The following is a 6,526-nucleotide window of genomic DNA, read 5'->3' as shown; positions in this document are numbered from 1 at the left end:
TCAAAAATCTGTTTAGTTCTCTTCGATGATCTCTTGTTGTTTATCTAAAGTTCATACACAACCTTTCTGTACTGTATTTAAGACCTGAATATCTGGAGTTCCATAGCATCTAACTCTGTTACGCTGTTTCTTCTGATTCTCATTCTTAGCACTAGCCTCCTTCTGTGCTGGTGATCGCCGATCCTGAGCTCATTGCTTGATATTAACCAATGGATCCTTCATACTTAAAACTGGACACTTTCCACCAAAGGGGATTTGCGTCTGCTTCTGCCAGGAGCCAGAGGGTGCCACCAACTTCAGTACTCCTTGTCTGAGATCCAGCTCCCCTGCCTCTCCCTAGCTTCCTTACTCTAACTTTCCTTTGGGGTCAGGGAGTGGATTTTGGAGATCTTGGAAGACAACAGGGCCTCAAGGAATCATGGTATCTCTTTGCGGGATATTCTTCTTCTATAGCAAGAAAGTTCCTGACTGCTCTAAGTCTGCCATGTGAGGAGAAGCAGAAATCCTCGTATCCATTCCACACACATCCATTGTAGATCTGATCATATCACCCTCCTGCTTAAACCCTTCAATGACTCCCTTTTTTTCCTGAAGTATAAACTTGAACTCCTTAGGAATTCCTTGGTGGTCTAGTGGTTAGGATTCAGTGCTTTCACTGCCAGGGCCTGAGTTCGACCCTTGGTCAGGGAACTAAAATCCCGCAGGCTCCTTGGTGATGTCAATTGAAAAAAAAAAAAAAAACACACACATAAAGTTTGAGCTCCTTGCCCAGCTTACAAGGCCATATGTGATCTGGCCTCTGACTCCCTTAACAGATTCATCTCTTGTAATAACCGTCGCTCCCATTCGCAAACTCTTTCCCAGGCCCCGAGTCTAGGAGTTCCTCAATGTACTTCCCGTCCTTGTACCTGTCACATAGTGTCTAAAGAACTTAGAGATCTGAATTGCCCTATACACCCTCCCCAGACTGTATACTCCCCATGAGTGCATAAACTTTACATATCCACTAATATCTCCCCAGCACCCAGCACAAATGCTTATTAAATATTTGTTGAATGAATGAACACATTTACTGGGTTCCCAGTGTTTTTCTTTACTTTCTTTTTTTTTTTTTTTGATGTAGACAGTTTTTAAACTTTAAAAAAATTTATTTGTTTTTGGCTGCACTGGGTGTCCATTGCTTTGTGCGAGCTTTCTCCGTCGAGGCCAGTGGGGGCTGCTCTTCGCTGTCTCGCTGGGGCTTCTGGTTGCGGTGGCTTCTCTTGCTGTGGATCACAGGCTCTGGAGCGCGTGGGTTTCAATAGTCGTGGCACACGGGCTTACTTGCGGACAGTCTTTAAAGTCTTTATGGAATTTGCTACAATATTGCTTCTGTTTTACATTTTGTTTTGGTTTGGTTTTTTGGTTACAAGGCATATGGGTTCTTAGATGCCAACAGTGGAGACTGTGCCCAATACGTGGGGAGCTCAGAGTCTTAACCATTGGACCACCGGGGAAGTCTCAGATCATGAGCTTTTGGAATCAGACAAATTTGGATGAAAACCCTAGCTCCTCCCCTTGTTCACGATGGCCCAACCCTTTAACCTTTCCAGCTCTCAGTTCTTCATCTTTAAAATGTGAAACTCGCTCAGTCACATGCAACTCTTTGCAATCCCACGGACTGTAGCCCACCAGGCTCCTCTGTCCATGGGATCTCCAGGCAAGAGTACCGGAGTGGGTTGCTATTTCCTTCTCCAGGATCTCCTGCTTCTCCACCCAGGGATCAAACCTGGCTCTCATGCACTGCAGGAAGATTCTTTACCATCTGAACCACCAGGGAGCGCTCTTTAAAATGCAGAGAGAATGCAATGAAAGGACCACATGGGTGGCTGCCAGAGTGAACCAAGTCTGATAACATGAAGTCAAAGATCCAAGCATAGTTCCCATCTCACATGCAGTCATTTCAGAAGGGAGTCACCAGCTGCCCTGGGATCACACTCTCTCCCAGTCATATTTGTCCATCAAGTTTGGTGGTAGTGGTGGTGATTCAGTCACTAAGTCGTGTCTGACTCTTGCAACCCCGTGGACTGTAGCCTGCCAGGCTCCTCTGTCCAAGGGATTTCCCAGGCAAGAATACCAGAATGGGTTGCCATTCCCTTCTCCAGCAGATCTTCCAGACCCAAGGATCAAACCCGTGTCTCCTGCATTGCAGTCAGTTTCCTGCATTGATTGCATGTGGATTCTTTACCACTGAGCCAGTGGGGAAGCCCTCAAGGTTTGACTGGTTTTAATTCCATTAGGTAGCCTGAGTTTTCCTGCTCTGGAGCATGGAGTGGGCAAACAGGTTCCACCTCAAGTAATCCAGCTCAGGCCTCCAGGCACCTTGGTGGGACTTGTGAATTTCAGTAGTTTTATCCCTGGGAAATATTTAAGTCTCCAAAGAGATTCCCGCCCCCCTTCCAGTGCACTCTGCCCCTTACCATCAGCACCTGGGATGATGCTGGGTCCAGCAGAGCAAGGGCAATCCTCCCAATTTTAAGGTGGGTAAACTGAGGCTCCGACTATCTTCCAGACAGTTGGGTCTAGAACTTGTGTGTCTTCTCAAGGGGCTCTGGGAGGCCTGGGCAGCTGCAGTGGGAGACCTGGGGGGAGCTCCAGCCCCAGAGCAGGAGGCGGCACAGGAACCCTGGCTCTCAAGGCCTCCGCTCCTTGTTCACAAGGGGTTAGCGCCACTCTCGGATGGCGGGGGGCTCAGTGTCCATGTATTCTTCGTGACCCCACAGGACTGTGCTCAAGTAGCTGGTTTTGCCTGTGTTGTTTGGGGAAAGCAAGGATGACAATTCACTGGCTGAGGTGGGTGTGTCTGTTGGAGGTTGGGGGTGAGGATGGGGATAATCTGGACAGTGAGAAGGGCAAGCTTAGGGTCAGGAGCCCTGGGTTCCAGCCCAGTTCTATACCCAGCATGCTGAGTCCCTTGGGATGAGCGCCTCCCCCTCTGGGCCCCAACTGCTCTGTTAAGTGGGAGTGATGGTGGATGGACTGACCGTGGTTGTGGGATCAAAACGCTGTTCGGGCCCGGACTGTCCCCTGGGCCTGACTTCACCCGACTGGCCCCAGCAAACTTCTGACACCATTCTGCTGCCTCCACCCTCTGTCCTGTCCTTCCCCCAGGGGCCTGACTCCAGCTCCTCACCACACAGGGGGCTGGGCGGGCGGCGGTATTGGTCAGGCCTGGGCGGGGGGCCTCCAAGCCCACAAATGACCTCTTGAGCCTCTTTCTGGAGCCAGCATCCTCTCTGTCCCCTCCTCTTGAAATCTGAGCTCAGGGATCCAGGGAGGACTCTCCCTGCCAAATATTCCATCCAGTTGTCCAAACACTCTGCACAGCTGGCGGAGGGAGGGGCCAGAGCCCGGCTCTCACCCTCGGGCTGTTGTTTTCATGGAAATGGCTGCATTTTCACTCGGAGGGCCAGCCCATGGGTTGCTTTAAGGGGGTTCGTGGGGCCGGGAGGATCAAGAGCCCCCAACACGCCCTCCTGCTAAACTGGAAGGAAGAAGTCAGGCAGTGGTCTTCCCCTGGTGGGGAGGATCCAGGTGTGTGTGGCTGCCTCACCCTGGGAGGTGGCAGCGGGCGCTGGCAGCCTCGTGAGCATCCCCTCGTGACTGGGCTGGGCGCGGTGGCCGGGGGAAGGGCAGGCGGTAACGACAGAGAGAGAGCAGCCCGAGAGCTGACTTAGGGGCAAGCAGCTTTTCCGGGCAAGCAGCCTCAGACCTGGCTGCCTCGTGTGTCTGACCCACCAGTGACCCGGGACGAGTCTCCAAGCCTCAGTTTCCTCACCTGCAACAGGAAGGGCTTTGGGGCTGCTTCTGCCTCTGATTTTCCTAAGTCACGGCCAAGGACAAGGTCCTCATAGCTCCCCCCTGCAGTGCCAGCTGTGCCTAAAAGTCCAGGAAGTGGCAAGACTTTTGTCGACAATCCTAAGAACAGCTCTGACTCAGTTTCCCCTCAGAGAGGATGGCTAGGACTTGGCAGAGCGGGACCATCACCTATATACTCTGTCACCAGCCAGGCTCAGACCCTTTGTCTCGTGCCATATCAGGGTGATGGAGAGGCAACCCCCTCCCCTTCCTTCACACATCCTGTTTTTCATTAATTGTTTCCAGGTGGGCCCAGAGGTTGCCCTGCAGAGGAAGGTGGAGGCACGGGAGAATTTAGCAGGGGGATCAGTGAGGAGCAAAAACAGGAAGGGGTTGGGAGCAGGCCATGGAAAATTCATTGCCAGGAAAGAAAGGCCAGCATCTGGTTTGCATTAAGCTGAGAGAGCTTCGAAGGCCAGAGCCTGAGTGGGAGATATTGTTATCCAGCCACAGGGCAGGCGGGGTGTGACTGCTAGTCAGGAACTGGCAGCTTCTCCCCGCAGGAACTCGAGGGCTAACAGGAAAGAAGAGGGAAAGCAAGCAAGAAGGCAACAGGAAACTCAGTCTCCACTGTGGCTGACATCTCATGAATGTTATCTTCTTTTTTTTGACTGCACCATACAGCATGCAGTATCTTAGTTCTCCCACCAGGGATTGAACCCACACCCCCCTGTAGTGGAAGCTTGATGTCTTAGCCTCTGGATCACCAGGGAAGTTATCTGAATGTTATCTTCTTTGATATTCACAACTTCACAGGGGAGAGTTGTCCCCATTTTATAGCTGTGAGAACTGAGTCCCAGACAGGTTAAGTGACTTGCCCAAGGTCACACAGCCAGGGAATGGCAAAACTCCAGATTAGAATTCAGGCCAAATGAGATAAGATGGAACATTCAAACCATCGCACGGGTGGATTGAGGCTGACTATGTGCCAGGCAAGGGGCCACTGAGGATTTGGTGATGAGTGCAGGCCAGCCTCTGCCCACGGGGTCACTCAGTTTGTGTAGGGGCATCTGATGGTGCTATGGGGCACTCATCATCACACAAGATGGACCATGTGTCTGAGGGCTCCAGTCCAGGGCCCGCAGAGGAAAAAGCAATCCAGAGGGGAAGTTTCCTGGAGGAGGGGATATGAGCAAAAGAAAGAAGCTTATCAGAGAGGGCTGTGATGGAGTGGAGGCTGCAGAGAAGGGGATATTGTGAGGATAGTGGGAAGGAGGGGCGTAGAGGCCATGTCTAGGCAATAGCAGCTAGCCTGGTGTGGCTTAGAGAGTGAGGGTTCATTTCATAGTTTGGGAAACAGAGGCACGGTGAGCCTTTCGCGCCCAAATGTCTGGAAGTGGTTGAATCCAGCCTGTCTGACTCCAGGTCTGTGCTCCTCCTAACTGCTACACTGACTGGTCCCTTTTGATGGTAGTTAAATCTGCTCACAATGCAGATGACAACATCCTTATGGCTGAAACTGAAGAAGAACTAAAGAGCCTCTTGATGAAAGTGAAAAGTTGGCTTAAAACTCAACATTCAAAAAATGAAGATCATGGCATCAGGTCTCATCACTTCATGGCAAATAGATGCGGAAACAATGGAAACAGTGACAGACTTTATTTTTTAGGGCCCCAAAATCACTGCAGATGGCAAATGCCGCCATGAAATGAAAAGACGCTTGCTCCTTGGAAGAAAAGCCATGACCAACCTAGACACCATATTAAAAATCAGAGGCATTACATTGTTGACAAAGATCTGTCTAGTCAAAGCTATGTTTTTTCCAGTAGTCAGGTATGGATGTGAGAATTGGACTATGAAGAAAGCTGAGCACTGAAGAATTGATGTTTCTGAACTGTGGTGTTGGAGAAGGCTCTTGAGAGTCCCTTGGACTGCAAGGAAATCAAACCAGTCAATCCTAAAGGAAATCAGTCCTGAATATTCATTGGAAGGATTGAAGTTGAAGCTGAAACTTCAATACTTTGGCGACCTGATGTGAAGAACTGACTCATTGGAAAAGACCCTGATGCTGGGAAAGATTGAAGGCAGGAGGAGGAGGGGCTACAGAGGATGAGATGGTTGGATGGCATTACCGACTCAATGGACATGAGTTTGAGCAAGCTCCGGGAGAGAGTGAAGGACGGGGAGGCCTGGTGTGCTGCAGTCCATGGGGTCGCAAAGAGTTGGCCACGACTGAGCGACTGAACTGAACTGAACGCAGTAAACCTGGGTTCGATCCCTGGGTTGGGAAGATCCCCTGGAGAAGGGAATGGCAACCCACTCCATTATTCTTGCGTGGAATATCCCATGGACTTAGGAGCCTGACGGGCAGCAGTCCATGGGTCACGACTGAGTGACTAACACACAGAAGTTTTAAGGGGCTATTGAGGGCAGGACCACAGGAAGGCCGGGCTGGCGGTGTTACATGAGGCCACAGAGCCAGCCAGTGACAGGGCCGGGGATGGACAGGCTTTTTCCATCTTGCCAACCTGGGCAGGGAGGGGACAGACTGCCCCAGCCATGGGCCTTGGAAAAGCCGGGGGCCGTGGGCATGCTAGAGCGAGGCTCCCGCCTCCCTTTGAGGTATCTAACCTTCCCTGGGAGGAGAGCCCGGCATCGTCCGCTGCCCGCTGAGCCATGGGAGTTAATA

Source organism: Muntiacus reevesi, chromosome 5 (assembly GCF_963930625.1).
Source record: "Muntiacus reevesi chromosome 5, mMunRee1.1, whole genome shotgun sequence".
Taxonomy (NCBI): Eukaryota; Metazoa; Chordata; class Mammalia; order Artiodactyla; family Cervidae; genus Muntiacus; species Muntiacus reevesi.
The sequence above is the reverse complement of the archived record's forward strand: the minus strand, read 5'-3'. Positions refer to the sequence as shown.